This window comes from Bufo bufo, chromosome 4, assembly GCF_905171765.1.
Source record: "Bufo bufo chromosome 4, aBufBuf1.1, whole genome shotgun sequence".
Lineage (NCBI taxonomy): Eukaryota > Metazoa > Chordata > Amphibia > Anura > Bufonidae > Bufo > Bufo bufo.
In genome coordinates this window covers 329,996,336-330,013,119 of record NC_053392.1, presented here as the reverse complement: position 1 = coordinate 330,013,119, position 16,784 = coordinate 329,996,336, and positions in this window count along the sequence as shown.

Here is a 16,784-nt window from a genome sequence, read left to right as displayed (position 1 = left end):
AACTCCCCATTTGCACAAGGTTGGATACCAAGCTAGCCACGTCCCGGTGATGTCATTGAAGGTTTCTTCCTCCACCCAGCCACGTACAACACCAAGGGTCCCCGAAAGGTCAATTGAATTGATTTTTCGAACGGGGAGATGGTTAAAAAAACGCTGGCTCCCTCCCCTTTGTTTTTATCCACGGTGACTGCGTCTGCGCCGTGCAATTTACTGTCACACCCGATATGAGTGGTATTTTCTGTAGTACTATTCTCATCAGTTTAATCCCTCTAACGTCCCCGACTCCCCAATCTGGGGGCCATTTATTAAACAGATTTTTCGGACGGGGAGATGGTTAAAAAAACGCTGGCTCCCTCCACTCTGTTTTAATCCACGGTGACTGCGTCTGCGCCGTGCAATTTACTGTCACACCCTATATGAGTGGTATTTTCTGTAGTACTATTCTCATCAGTTTAATCCCTCTAACGTCCCCAATCTGGGTGCCATTTATTGAATAGATTTTTCGAACGGGGAGATGGTTAAAAAAAACCTGGCTCCCTCCACTCTGTTTTAAACCACGGTGACTGCGTCTGCGCCGTGCAATTTACTGTCACACCCGATATGAGTGGTATTTTCTGTAGTACTATTCTCATCAGTTTAATCCCTCTAACGTCCCCAATCTGGGTGCCATTTATTGAATAGATTTTTCGAACGGGGAGATGGTTAAAAAAACGCTGGCTCCCTCCACTCTGTTTTAAACCACGGTGACTGCATCTGCGCCGTGCAATTTACTGTCACACCCGATATGAGTGGTATTTTCTGTAGTACTATTCTCATCAGTTTAATCCCTCTAACATCCCCAATCTGGGGGCCATTTATTAAATAGATTTTTTGAACGGGGAGATGGTTAAAAAAACGCTGGCTCCCTCCACCGATATGAGTGGTATTTTCTGTAGTATTATTCTCATCAGTTTAATCCCTGTTACGTCCCATATCAGGAATTGCCTTTTATGAAAAAAAATTTAGGCCGGGTACCTTCGACTGCCTTCACAGTGACAGACCAAACTCTCATACACTAAACTGAATTGATTTCAGGAACCGGGAGATGGAAAAAGCAGCTTGGTCGGTCCTCTTACTCCCAAATTGGGGCACTGCGCGTGCACAGAGCAATGTGCTGTGACACCCTATATGAGTGGTGTCTTAACTAGTACTATTGCTATCAGTTTAATCCCTGTTACGGACCCTATCCGGTCGAATTGATTAACCATTGTCGAATCCCCCATTGACATCCCCCTTATAAGCTGTGTAAAGCATATTTTTTAGTTTGGTTTTGAACTGCTGCATCCTTTCCGACTTTTGGTAATTTGGTAACATTTCTGCCACTTTCTGCTTATACCGGGGGTCTAGTAGCGTGGCCACCCGATCGCTTTTGGTCTGACCATAATGAAGCAACGGCCTTATCATCTGGGGTGTGGCAACATTGCCAACACACTTTTATAGAGGTGATGATGATTGCTTCATTGTGATACGCAAGCCCCTTCACCACAACAAGGTAACGATCACGAAGGGGAATTGACACTTGTATGTGCCTTTTTTTTTTGGTTTGTTTTTGCAGCCACAGTGCTGCACCATAGGACAGAAAAATTAGGCATGTACACATGCCTGAAAAATAATGGCACTGTTGCAGACGCTATTGTAGCAGCGGCCGGAAAAATTTATGTTTTCCAGGCAGAAAAGTGACTAAAACATTACGGCTTGAACCCTAGTTGGTGGTGGAGAATTCACGAAAGTGATCCGGTATGCAGACATTAAATACAGCAGCGTGGGGACCATTTTGAGGCCAAGGCATGTAATCAGGCCTTTTGTTAGTCAAACGTATCCCCCACTGTCAGTCCCTTCGGGATCCATGCCTCATTCATCTTTATGAAGGTGAGGTAATCAACACTTTTTTGACCGAGGCGACTTCTCTTGTCAGTGACAATGCCTCCTGCTGCACTGAAGCTCCTTTCTGACAGGACACTTGAAGCAGGGCAGGCCAGAAGTTCTATCGCAAACTGGGATAGCTCAGGCCACAGGTCAAGCCTGCACACCCAGTAGTGAAGGGGTTCATTGCTCCTCAGAGTGTCGATATCTGCTGTTAAGGCGAGGTAGTCTGCTACCTGTCGGTCGAGTCGTTCTCTAAGGCTGGATCCCGAAGGGCTGTGGCGATGAGTAGGACTGAAAAAGCTCCGCATGTCCTCCATCAACAACACATCTGTAAATCGTCCAGTCCTTGCCGCCGTGGTAGGAGGAGGATTACACTCACCTCTTCCCCTGTTAGATTCCCGTTGTGCTGTGACATCTCCCTTATAAGCTGTGTAAAGCATATTTTTTAGTTTGGTTTTGAACTGCTGCATCCTTTCCGACTTTCGGTAATTTTGTAACATTTCTGCCACTTTCTGCTTATACCGGGGGTCTAGTAGCGTGGTCACCCAGTACAGATCGTTCTCCTTTATCCTTTTTATACGTGGGTCCCTCAACAGACATGACAGCATGAAAGACCCCATTTGAACAAGGTTGGATGCAGAGCTTCTCATTTCCCGTTCCTCGTCCTCACTGATGTCATTGACGGTCTGTTCTTCCCCCCAGCCACGTACAACACCATGGGTCCCAGATAGGTGACAACAACGAGCACCCTGGGGTGCCTGCTGTGGTTGGTCTTCCTCCTCCTCAAAGCCGCCACATTCCTCCTCTGACTCCTCTTCCTCATACTCCTCTTCCAGCGTTGCTGCAGGTCCGGCAAGCGATGATGACAAGGCTGTTTCTGGTGGTGATGGTGACCACAACTCTTCCTCTTCCTCTTCACGCTCATCTACAGCCTGATCCAGAACTCTTCGCAGGGCACGCTCCAGGAAGAAAACAAATGGGATGAGGTCGCTGATGGTGGCTTCGGTGCGACTGACTAGGTTTGTCACCTCCTCAAAAGGACGCATAAGCCTACAGGCATTGCGCATGAGTGTCCAGTAACGTGGCAAAAAGATTCCCAGCTCCGCAGAGGCTGTCCTAGCACCCCGGTCATACAAATACTCGTTGACGGCTTTTTCTTGTTGGAGCAGGCGGTCGAACATTAGGAGTGTTGAATTCCAACGTGTCGGGCTGTCGCATATCAAGCGCCTCACTGGCATGTTGTTTCGCCGCTGAATATCGGAAAAGTGCGCCATGGCCGTGTAGGAACGCCTGAAATGGCCACACACCTTCCTGGCCTGCTTGAGGACGTCCTGTAAGCCTGGGTACTTAGACACAAAACGTTGTACGATGAGATTCAACACATGTGCCATGCACGGCACATGTGACAACTTGCCCAAATTTAATGCCGCCAACAGATTGCTTCCATTGTCACACACCACTTTGCCGATCTCCAGTTGGTGCGGGGTCAGCCACTGATCCACCTGTGCGTTCAGGGCGGACAGGAGTGCTGGTCCTGTGTGGCTCTCTGCTTTCAGGCAAGTCAACCCCAAGATAGCGTTACACTGTCGTATCCGGGATGTGGAATAGCCCCTGGGGAGCTGGGGGGAATCAGTTGATGTGCAGCCAGACGCCGCAGCAGAAGAGGACTCAGCCGAGGAGGAAATTAAAGAGGATGGAGTAGGAGTAGAGGAGGTGGCAGTAGGTCTGCCTGCAAGTCGTGGTGGTGTCACCAACTCCGCTGCAGAGCCACGCATTCCATGCTTGTCAGCCGTCAGCAGGTTGACCCAATGCGCAGTATACGTGATATACCTGCCCTGACCGTGCTTTGCAGACCAGGTATCAGTGGTCAGATGGACCCTTGCCCCAACACTGTATGCCAGAGATGCCATGACTTCCTTTTCAATGACATGGTAGAGGTTTGGGATTGCCTTTTTTGAAAAAAAATTTCGTCCGGGTACCTTCCACTGTGGTGTCCCAATAGCGACAAATTTTTTGAAGGCCTCAGACTCTACCAGCTGGTATGGTAAAAGCTGGCGGGCTAAGAGTTCCGTCAAGCCAGCTGTCAGTCGCCGGGCAAGGGGGTGACTTTGTGACATTGGCTTCTTATGCTCAAACATGTCCTTGACAGACACCTGACTGTGGGCAGATGAGCAGGAACTGCTGAAGGTGAGAGATGGAGTGGCGGGTGGTTGAGAGGGGGCAGGGAGGACAGCAGTGGTTGACGTGGCTGAAGATGCAGGACCAGGAGGAGCATGGTGGCTTTGAGTTTGTGTGCTGCTTGTACTCATGTGTTGATCCCATAGGCGTTTGTGATGTGAGATCATGTGCCTTCGCAAAGCAGTTGTACCAAGGTGGGTGTTGGACTTCCCACGACTCTTTCTTTTGGCACAGGTTGCAAATGGCATTGCTTTTATCAGAGGCAGACACACAAAAAAAATGCCACACTGCTGAGCTTTGCAATGACGGCATTCTAGTGGTGGCAACAGCATGCGTTGACTGGCGTGCTGTCTGGCTGACCCCAGGTGCCGATACATGCTGTCTGACTGTGCCACTAACTCCTTGCGACGACCTCCCCCTGCTTCCAACTCGTCTCCTCATTCTCTCTGTCTCCCCTTCAGAACTTTCCCCCTCTTCTTCTCTTCGAGCAGGCACCCACGTGGCATCCGTGGACACATCGTCATCATCAACCGCTTCACTTGTATCTGACACCTCAGCAAAGGAAGCAGCAGCGGGTACAACATCATCATCATCACACTGTACGTCCATGTGTGTAATCCTGCCTGACTGAGACATATCCCCGTAATCTACATCATCTGGCAATAATGGTTGCGCATCACTAATTGCATCCAACTGATGTGTAAATAACTCCTCTGACGGATCAAGTGAAGCGGCTGTGGTGGCTGTGGTGGTAGTGGCGACGGGCGGGTGCGTGGTAACTTGAGAGCAGGTGACCGAAGCTGAGTTGGAGGAGGATGGTGCGTCAAGGTTCTTAGCGGAAGCTGTTGAAGATTGGGTGTCCTGTCTAAGCCAGTCAACTACGTCCTCTGAATTTTTCGGGTTCAGGGTACGTGGCCTCTGAAAACTGGGCATTATTCCAGGGACAGTGGAAATCACAGCACCACGACCACGACGGCCCCTGCGGGGTGGCCTGCCTCTGCCTGTCATTTTTTTTTTAGATAAGTGGTACTACGCGTGCTAGGTACTGTGCCACCCGGTATGAGTGGTTGGCACTGGCAGTGGGCACACTACAGTCTGTGGAAGTGGGCCTGACACACACTGGCAGCAGGCAAGCAACTGAATTTAGACTACTGTCTAAAAATTAAATGCCTTATTTATCGGCAAGCTACTGTGCCACCCGGTATCAGTGGTTGGCACTGGCAGTGGGCACACTACAGTCAGTGGAAGAGGGCCTGACACACACTGGCAGCAGGCAAGCAACTGAATTTAGACTACTGTCTAAAAATTAAATGCCTTATTTATCGGCAAGCTACTGTGCCACCCGGTATCAGTGGTTGGCACTGGCAGTGGGCACACTACAGTCAGTGGAAGCGGGCCTGACACACACTGGCAGCAGGCAAGCAACTGAAATTACACTAAAGTGTAAAAATGAAATGCCTTATTTATCGACAAGCTACTGTGCCACCCGGTATCAGTGGTTGGCACTGGCAGTGGGCACACTACAGTCAGTGGAAGCGGGCCTGACACACACTGGCAGCAGGCAAGCAACTGAATTTAGACTACTGTCTAAAAATTAAATGCCTTATTTATCGGCAAGCTACTGTGCCACCCGGTATCAGTGGTTGGCACTGGCAGTGGGCACACTACAGTCAGTAGAAGCGGGCCTGACACACACTGGCAGCAGGCAAGCAACTGAAATTACACTAAAGTGTAAAAATTAAATGCCTTATTTATCGGCAAGCTACTGTGCCACCCGGTATGAGTGGTTGGCACTGGCAGTGGGCACACTACAGTCAGTAGAAGCGGGCCTGACACACACTGGCAGCAGGCAAGCAACTGAAATTACACTAAAGTGTAAAAATTAAATGCCTTATTTATCGGCAAGCTACTGTGCCACCCGGTATGAGTGGTTGGCACTGGCAGTGGGCACACTACAGTCAGTGGAAGAGGGCCTGACACACTGACTGGCAGCAGGCAAGCAACTGAATTTAGACTACTGTCTAAAAATTAAATGCCTTATTTATCGGCAAGCTACTGTGCCACCCGGTATCAGTGGTTGGCACTGGCAGTGGGCACACTACAGTCAGTGGAAGCGGGCCTGACACACACTGGCAGCAGGCAAGCAACTGAAATTACACTAAAGTGTAAAAATTAAATGCCTTATTTATCGGCAAGCTACTGTGCCACCCGGTATCAGTGGTTGGCACTGGCAGTGGGCACACTACAGTCAGTAGAAGCGGGCCTGACACACACTGGCAGCAGGCAAGCAACTGAAATTACACTAAAGTGTAAAAATGAAATGCCTTATTTATCGGCAAGCTACTGTGCCACCCGGTATGAGTGGTTGGCACTGGCAGTGGGCACACTACAGTCAGTGGAAGAGGGCCTGACACACTGACTGGCAGCAGGCAAGCAACTGAATTTAGACTACTGTCTAAAAATTAAATGCCTTATTTATCGGCAAGCTACTGTGCCACCCGGTATCAGTGGTTGGCACTGGCAGTGGGCACACTACAGTCAGTGGAAGCCGGCCTGACACACACTGGCAGCAGGCAAGCAACTGAAATTACACTAAAGTGTAAAAATTAAATGCCTTATTTATCGGCAAGCTACTGTGCCACCCGGTATCAGTGGTTGGCACTGGCAGTGGGCACACTACAGTCAGTGGAAGAGGGCCTGACACACACTGGCAGCAGGCAAGCAACTGAATTTAGACTACTGTCTAAAAATTAAATGCCTTATTTATCGGCAAGCTACTGTGCCACCCGGTATCAGTGGTTGGCACTGGCAGTGGGCACACTACAGTCAGTGGAAGCGGGCCTGACACACACTGGCAGCAGGCAAGCAACTGAATTTAGACTACTGTCTAAAAATTAAATGCCTTATTTATCGGCAAGCTACTGTGCCACCCGGTATCAGTGGTTGGCACTGGCAGTGGGCACACTACAGTCAGTTGAAGTCGGCCTGACACACACTAGCAGCAGGCAAGCAGCTGAAATTACACTAAAGTGTAAAAATTAAATGCCTTTTTTATGCAAAGTCCTGTGCCAGCCGGTATGAGTGGTGGGCACTGGCAGTGGGCACACTACAGTCAGTGGAAGTCAGCCTGACACACACTGGCAGGCAACTAACCTTAGATTAAAGTGTAAAAATTAAGTGCCTATTTTTTAAGCAAAGTCCTGTGCCACTCGGTATGACAGGGGTGGGCACTGGCAGTGGGCACACTACAGTCAGTTGAAGTCGGCCTGACACACACTAGCAGCAGGCAAGCAGCTGAAATTACATTAAAGTGTAAAAATTAAATGCCTTTTTTAAGCAAAGTCCTGTGCCAGCCGGTATGAGTGGTGGGCACTGGCAGTGGGCACACTACAGTCAGTGGAAGTCAGCCTGACACACACTGGCAGGCAACTAACCTTAGATTAAAGTGTAAAAATTAAGTGCCTATTTTTTAAGCAAAGTCCTGTGCCACTCGGTATGACAGGGGTGGGCACTGGCAGTGGGCACACTACAGTCAGTTGAAGTCGGCCTGACACACACTAGCAGCAGGCAAGCAGCTGAAATTACACTAAAGTGTAAAAATTAAATGCCTTTTTTATGCAAAGTCCTGTGCCAGCCGGTATGAGTGGTGGGCACTGGCAGTGGGCACACTACAGTCAGTGGAAGTCAGCCTGACACACACTGGCAGGCAACTAACCTTAGATTAAAGTGTAAAAATTAAGTGCCTATTTTTTAAGCAAAGTCCTGTGCCACTCGGTATGACAGGGGTGGGCACTGGCAGTGGGCACACTACAGTCAGTTGAAGTCGGCCTGACACACACTAGCAGCAGGCAAGCAGCTGAAATTACATTAAAGTGTAAAAATTAAATGCCTTTACTGAATTCACTAGCCTAGCTATCGATTTCCCAATTAAATCAGCAGCAGTTACAGTCTCCCTCCTCTCACTAAGACTGCAGCTTCAGAATGAATCTAAAATGGATGCTGTGCAGGAGGTGGGAGGGTCTGGGAGGGAGGGTATGCTGCTGATTGGCTGGAATGTGTCTGCTGACTGTGAGGTACAGGGTCAAAGTTTGCTCAATGATGATGTATAGGGGGCGGACCGAACATCGCATGTGTTCGCCCGGCAGAGGCGAACGCGAACAAGCTATGTTCGCCGGGAACTGTTCGCCGTCGGATAGTTCGGGCCATCTCTAATCCCTTTCACCTCATGATTTAAAGCAATGTGTACTACTAGTCATGTATATGAGATATGCCACAAGCCTGCACCAGTTTTCTAATCCATGGACATTTACTGCACATTTATGATGTGGAGCTATTAAAGGGATTGCCAGTTTAGAAACCCTATTTTTTTTAAACCCTATTAGGGAATTGCAAGATAGGGCTGTATTTACAGGTCATGCTGCCCTAGGTAAGGCCCCTCCCCCCAGTAAAGACACATTTACACTCTCCAATAATGATCATGATTGCTTTGTTTCTAATCAATGGTAATGACAGGTCATCAGTATCTGATCAGTGATGGTCTGACACCTGGGACTTTTGCCAATCTTCTGTTTGAAAAGGCTCCAGTGCTCCTGTGAGTGCCGTGGCCTTCTCTCAGCTTTCCCTACGCCAGTGACATCACATTCATCGGTCACATGGCCTAGGCGCAGCCCAGCCCTATTCAAGTGAAAGGGGCTGAGCTGTGATACCAAGCACTGCCACTGTATAATAAACAGCCCTGGTAAGCTGTGAACCGACTGCAGCTCTTACAAGAGCACCATTGCCTTCTCAAACAGCTGATTAGCAGTGGTCTCGGGTGTCAGACCCCCTTCGATCAGACACTGATGACCTATCCAAAGTATATGTTACGGTCGCGTACACACACACACAGGGGGGAGGGAAGTGACCACTGCGCTCCACCCTTACCCCTGGCCCTGCCTACTTGCCTCGCAAGTCCTAATGACAGGGGACAACTGGACGGCAATCCCTAGCTTGGACTAAGTGCAGGGATGACAAACAGACAAACAACAGAACGAGAACGGACCGAGTCAATACCAGGAAAGCTACAAAGTACAAATGGAGCAAGCAGAGAATTGTCAGGAGAAGCCGGGGTCATAAATACCAGGAGAGTCGTGTACTACCAAAGGAGTCAGCAGAGGATCGTCAGGAGGAGGCCGGGGTCAGAATACCAGGAGAGCAGCAAAGTACACAAGGAGCAGGCAGAGGATCGTCAGGAATTCAGCAGGAGGTAAGTACGCCAGGAAAGACAAAACCACAGGTGGAACCTAAATTAACAGGCAACCTGTGGCCAGCAGGCTGCCTGTATTTATAGTGGGGAGTGAGGGTCATGTGACGTGGCCAGCGTCACATGACCGACAGACCAACCAGTCGAGCACTGAGTGATCAGCTCGGTGCTTAAGGCAGACTTAGGAGCAGGGAGCCACCCAGCTAGTAAAGCCGCCCTGGGAACGAGGTCAAACACAGATCCTCGCTCCCGAAGCTAAGCAGCAGGTCTGCGGCTAATGGGGGACCGAGTGCACCTTCGGAACCCCTTTACAGTACCCCCCTTTTACGAGGGGCCACCGGACCCAAGACTTCAGGCGATGGCCTTTCAGGGTGTTCTAAATGAAATTTTCGAACAAGTCTAGGAGCATGAACCTCCCTGGCACGTACCCAAGATCTCTCTTCAGGTCCATACCCCTTCCAGTGAATCAGGTACTGCAAGGAATTACGCACCTTCCTGACATCCACTATTTTAGACACCACATACTCGAGTATGGATTTAGGGATTTATGGAACACATTATGAATGTGGAATGACTCGGGCAGCTCCAACCTAAATGATACCGGGTTAATCACCTCCGTGATCTTATATGGTCCAATAAAACGAGGAGCAAACTTTTTAGAATCTACCTTAAGAGAGAGATTCTTGGAGGACAACCATACCTTATCCCCAACCTGAAAATTCACCCCCCTTGAACGTCTCCTATCGGCCTTGAGTTTCTGAGAACTTTGAGCCTTTTCTAAGTTCGATTGAACCCGGGCCCAAACTGTGCACAGTTCAGAGGAGAGCCTATCCGCCTCAGGGTTAGAGGAGGAGACGGATGACCCAGAATGAAAACGGGGATGGAAACCATGGTTACAAAAGAAAGGTAAACCCCAGCAGAAGAATTGACACGGTTATTCAAAGCAAATTCAGCCAATGGAAGAAATTTCACCCATAATTGCTGGTCATCAGCAACATACAACCTCAAGAATTGTTCCACAGACTGATTAAGGCGTTCAGTCTGCCCATTACTCTCAGGGTGGTAGGCAGAGGAAAAAGACAATGAAATTTTACATTTTTGACAGAAGGCCCTCCAGAATTTGGACTCAAACTGCACACCCCTGTCAGAAACAATATTTTCAGGGATACCATGCAATCGAACAATTTCTTTCACAAAAATAGACGCCAGAGTTTTGGCATTCGGGAGTTTAGACCCATTTAATGGCCAGCAGCTCCCTATTCCCTATGTCGTAGTTTCTCTCCGTGGGAGAGAATTTCCTGGAGAAGAAGGCACATGGTCTCAGGTTAGTGAGGGTAGCAGGACCTTGTGACAGGACTGCTCCTGCGCCGTCCTCGGACGCATCCACCTCCACAATAAAAGGTCTCTCCTGATCAGGCTGGATCAGAATAGAAGTGCTACTGAATGCCTTTTTTAATTTTTCAAATGAAGAAATGGCCTCTGTAGACCAATTCTCCAAATCCGCCCCTTTTTTAGTAAGGTCGGTCAACGGTTTAGCAATTACGGAAAAATTCATAATAAATTTACGATAGTAATTGGCGAAACCTAGGAACCGTTGTAAGGCCTTTAAGGAAGAAGGTCTTACCCATTCCTTAAATGCTAGTACCTTACCAGGATCCATCTTGAAGGCGTGAGGAGTCAGAACATGCCCTAGAAACAGAATCTCCTGTACACCAAAGACACATTTCTCTTGCTTAGCGGATAGCTGATTCTCCCTCAACACCTCTAATACTTGTTTAACATGAGACACATGGGATTCGAAGTCAGGAGAGAATATCAAAATGTCGTCAAGATAGACGATAACAAATTTACCTAAGAACTCCCTAAGAATGTCATTCATGAAGTTTTGGAACACAGCTGGGGCATTGCTGAGTCCAAAAGACATCACCTGATATTCAAAGTGTCCTACCAGAGTATTGAACGCCGTATTCCATTCGTCTCCCTCCTTGATTCGGATTAGATTATATGCCCCTTTCAGGTCAATTTTGGAAAACCAGGTTTCCCCCAGAACCTGGTTAAATAAATCCGGAATCAATGGGAGGGAGTATCTATTCTGGACAGTGATTTTATTTAATCTCCGGTAATCGATACATGGCCTAAGACCACCATCTTTTTTCTTAACAAAGAAAAACCCCACCCCCATAGGAGAGACAGAAGGTCTAATATGCCCTTTACCAAGGCTCTCCTTAATATAATCTTCCATGGCCTTGCGTTCGGGCTTAGAAAGATTATAAATTCGCCCCTTAGGAAACTTGGCCCCCTCTACTAGCTCTATGGTACAATCATAAGGTCTATGGGGGGGTAGAACCTCCGGGGTTGGTGATGAGAATACATCAGAATATTCTCTAACAACAGTGGGTAAGGTATCAGACTTTACTGAGACCCCAGCCTGTACCACGGACAAGCACGAGTCACACTTAGGCCCCCATCTCACCAACTCCCCACTGGACCAATCTATAGTGGGGTTATGTAGTCGGAGCCAAGGCAACCCTAGTACCACCTCAGCCGGTAGGTTCTCCAGGACTAAAAGGGAACATCTCTCTGAGTGGCACACACCCACGGTTAGAGAAATCTCTGAGGTACATGAGCTCACCGTACCACCAATAAGAGGAGTAGCATCAATAGCCATGACATGGATAGGTGTTGGTAAGGCAAACATAGGAATACCCAATCTTACAGCATACTCAGAGTCAATAAAGCTAGCCGCTGAGCCAGAATCAATAAAGGCCTTACCCGGCCATTTGTCTACTCCCAGAGAAATCGTAATGGGTACCAAAAGCTTACATTTAGAAAATTCAGGGTGTACCTGGTCTTTAGGTTGCCTTGCCTTAGGAGCCTTGACAGAGAGGACCTTCTTAGGACACTGGTTGATCCAATGGTCAGGATCTCCATAGTAAAAGCATTCTCCACGTCTGCGGCGAAGATTCCCTCGGGTCATGCCAACCTGCATGGGTTCCTCGGTGGAGACCTCAGCATTGTCTCTGGGATAGGCCTCTGGCTGGACCACCATCTGGGAAGAGAACTGTTGTTCCTGTCGTCTCTCTCTAACCCGTCGGTCAAGTCGGACAACAAGGGTCATCATCTCCTCTAAGGTCTCTGGAAGTTGATAACTGACCAGAAGATCCTTTAAATTATCAGACAGACCTGACCTAAACTGACTCTTCAGGGCTGGTTCGTTCCACCCTGAGGGGACACACCACCTTCTGAATTGGGTGCAATAATCCTCCGCAGGTAGATTGCCCTGAACCAGTGCCTTTAGAGCCGTCTCGGCTACTAGAGCCCTGTCTGGTTCATCATAGAGGGTACCTAGGGCCTAAAGAACCCCTCCACAGAAGATAAACAACTGGCGCCAGCAGGTAAAGAGAACGCCCAGTCCTGGGGATCACCCTGTAGTCGGGAAATGATAATGCCCACGCATTGACTCTCAGGGCCAGAGGACACGGGGCGCAAATGGAAGTAAAGTTTGCAATTCTCCTTAAAAGAGAGAAACCTCTTCCGGTCTCCAGAAAAGGGTTCTGGGAGCTTAATCTGGGGCTCAAAATGCGGACTGGAGGCCTGAGGAGTGAAAGAACCTTGCCCTAACTCAAAAGAACTGAGTTTTTCCCCTAACTCCTGCACCATCTGCATCAGATTAGAGACATGGTCAGTCAGGGTCACCAGAGGATTCATTATACAGTGGTTATTGGGCCTGTTAATCTGTTACGGTCGCGTACACACACACACACAGGGGGGAGGGAAGTGACCACTGCACTCCACCCTTACCCCTGGCCCTGCCTACTTGCCTCGCAAGTCCTAATGACAGGGGACAACTGGACGGCAATCCCTAGCTTGGACTAAGTGCAGGGATGACAGACAGACAAACAACAGAATGAGAACGGACCGAGTCAATACCAGGAAAGCTACAAAGTACAAATGGAGCAAGCAGAGGATTGTCAGGAGAAGCCGGGGTCATAAATACCAGGAGAGTCGTGTAGTACCAAAGGAGTCAGCAGAGGATCGTCAGGAGGAGGCCGGGGTCAGAATACCAGGAGAGCAGCAAAGTACACAAGGAGCAGGCAGAGGATCGTCAGGAATTCAGCAGGAGGTAAGTACGCCAGGAAAGACAAAACCACAGGTGGAACCTAAATTAACAGGCAACCTGTGGCCAGCAGGCTGCCTGTATTTATAGTGGGGAGTGAGGGTCATGTGACGTGGCCAGCGTCACATGACCGACAGACCAACCAGTCGAGCACCGAGTGATCAGCTCGGCGCTCAAGGCAGACTTAGGAGCAGGGAGCCACCCAGCTAGTAAAGCCGCCCTGGGAACGAGGTCAAACACAGATCCTCGCTCCCGAAGCTAAGCAGCAGGTCCGAGTGCACCTTCGGAACCCCGTTACAGTATAGGTCATTAGTATAAAAGTCTTGGAAAACCCACTTTAATCTCTAGGAGCAGGGGTGTAGCTGTAGGGGAAGCAGGGGAACCAGCTGCTTTGGGGCCCAAACTCACAAGGGTCCCTCTGAGGAAGAGCACTAAAAGATTTTATTGTCAGGGCCCCCCTCAACAGTATTATACAATGACATTATATACATTATATACATGTAGGAAACGGAGGGAGCGGCTGCCAGTCCTCGCTTGATAGCTCAATCTTGATTAGCCTCAGGAGTGGGGGTTGCATGTGAGTTGGGGGTTGCAAAGAAGTTTCTAGTGGAAGGGGGCCCCTTCAAAAATGTGCTGTGTGGTCCAGTCAGTTCTAGTTATGCCACAGTCTAGGAGTAGATAGTAGATTAATGTGACTTTTCATAGAAATAGTCCTTTCCACTGTATTTTGTATATACTTCTGATCAATAAACATATTCTCTTAATTCAAAATGACCAAAAGAATTACATTCTGATACTTTTCTTTGGACAAAGCTATTGGCAATAAAAAAAAAAAAACGGTAAGCAAACTTTTTAGCAACTGAGATTGATCTTGAATTTCCATTTATGAGCTAAGACAACCTTGTCAGGAAATTGTATCGAACACATAAATGTTTAAGTTAATATTACTTCAGAGCTTATTAAAATGCAGGATACTATCAGTAAGTCACTGTACCCGACACCGAACACTTTACAGAGCCATTTAAAGCATCCTATTGGTTAAACATGACAGTTCTATCTACAGATTATTGAAAATGATATATTTTTCTTCCTGGAAGGAAAGAAGAAACCATTATTCATGGCATCAGACAATAGATTTCAATTTGGTTTAGAGAACGAATGTTCATCTGTATTATAACTCTGAGACGGGAGCAAGTTGTTTTCACTTGTCTTTTGTTATTAATGTCATGCTTTTCTGCAATAAATGTACCAAAAGTACATTTGTTTTCTGGAAAATCATCTCATTGACAAAATCGTATGATATATCCAGATTCCATTTAGCTATGATTGGTTCACCAGAAGTGGTAAAATTAAGTCACTTCATCCCGGAGAAGAGAAATATAGATTTAAACATAAATAAGTATTTTATTAGCACTGGCTCCATTGATTTCTTAGCGTCGTAAGCGATTGCTGAAAAGATGCAGTTTGAAAACAGCCATCAAACTGCTTTCTGTCTAACTTATAAATACTTCACGACTATAAAAAATGTGTTAGGATTGAGTTAATGATATGTAAAAATGGAATGGAGGGAAATCTTCACCTCTGGTTTGCTGAGTGGCTGTGACAGTGTATTCAGTGACACGAATGTTATACATTTATGGTTATAAAACACATTTACAGCAAGAGTACCGTATATCAAATCCACAATAAGCCTGAAATTAATAATGGATGCATACTTACCATTTAGTTAGATTTGCAGTTTTTAGCTTTAAATCTGCATGTACATTAAAATACGTATTATTTATTTTTATCAGTCAAGCCCACAGGAGTGCACCAATCCTTTCTGATGCCTGAGGCGAAAATTTAAACATGCCAAATTCTCAACCTAATCCCTTCCCTCCAGCCCTACTGTTAAAGACATACTTGGAAGACATTACATACAGTGATACAAAACATACATGTAATACAGCACCCCATCCCTCTTACATCCAGTAATGTCTCCATTCGGAACCAGACCACCATGATGATTTCTTTCAGCCATCTCTTGTTTCTGCAGAGTCTGACACACATACATCATTCCAGGGTCTTTAACAGGCCTTCAGTGTAATATATATACACAGTGGATATAAAAAGTCTACACACCCCAGTTAAAATGTCAGGTTTCTGTGCTGTAAAAAAAATTAGACAAAGATAAATCATTTTAGAACTTTTTCCACCTCGAATGTGACCTATAAACTGTACATCTCAATTGAAAAACAAACTGAAATCTTTTAGGTGGAGGGAAGAAAACAAAAAAAAAAAAACTAAAATAATGTGGTTGCATAAGTGTGCACACCCTCTTATAACTGGGGATGTATCTATTTATTTATATGTACAAATAAAACATCTGTTATTACTATACTAAAGGAAGCTTCTGTATATATACTCCATATGAGGTGTGCACAACCATTTTGCATTTTTTATGCAAAAACAGCACTGCACATCACCAAAAGAACACCATTTCCACAGTGAAGCATGGTGGTGGCAGCATCATGTTTTGGGGCTGTTTTTCTTCAGCTGGTACTGGGGCCTTAGTTAAGCTAGAGGGAATTGTGAACAGTTCCAAATACCAGTCAATATTGGCACAAAACCTTCAGGCTTCTGCTAGAAAGCTGAACATGAAGAGGAACTTCATCTTTCAGCATGACAACGACCTAAAGCATACATCCAAATCAACAAAGGAATGGCTTCACCAGAAGAAGATTAAAGTTTTGGAATGGCCCATTCAGAGCCCAGACCTGAATCCGATTGAAAATCTGTGGGGTGATCTGAAGAGGGCTGTGCACACGAGATGCCCTCGCAATCTGACAGATTTGGTGTGTTTTTGCAAGAAGAGTGGGCAAATCTTGCCAAGTCAAAATGTGCCATGTTGATGGACTCATACCCAAAAAGAGTGCTATAATAAAATCAAAAGGTGCTTCAACAAAGTATTAGTTTAAGGGTGTGCACACTTATGCAGTCATATTATTTTATTTTCATATTTTTTCTTCCCTCTACCTAAAAGATTTCAGTTTGTTTTTCAATTGAGTTGTACAGTTTATAGGTCACATTAAAGGTGGAAAAAGTTCTGAAATGATTAATCTTTGTCTCATTTTTTTACATCACAGAAACCTGACATTTTAACAGGGGTGTGTAGACTTTTTATAACCACTGTATATACAGTTGCAAGAAAAATTTCTGCACAAATTGGTCATAAAATGTGATCTGATCTTCATCTAAGTCATAACAATAGACAATCACAGTCTGCTTAAACTAATAACACACGAAGAATTAAATGTTACCATGTTTTTATTGAACCACACCATGTAAACATTCACAGTGCAG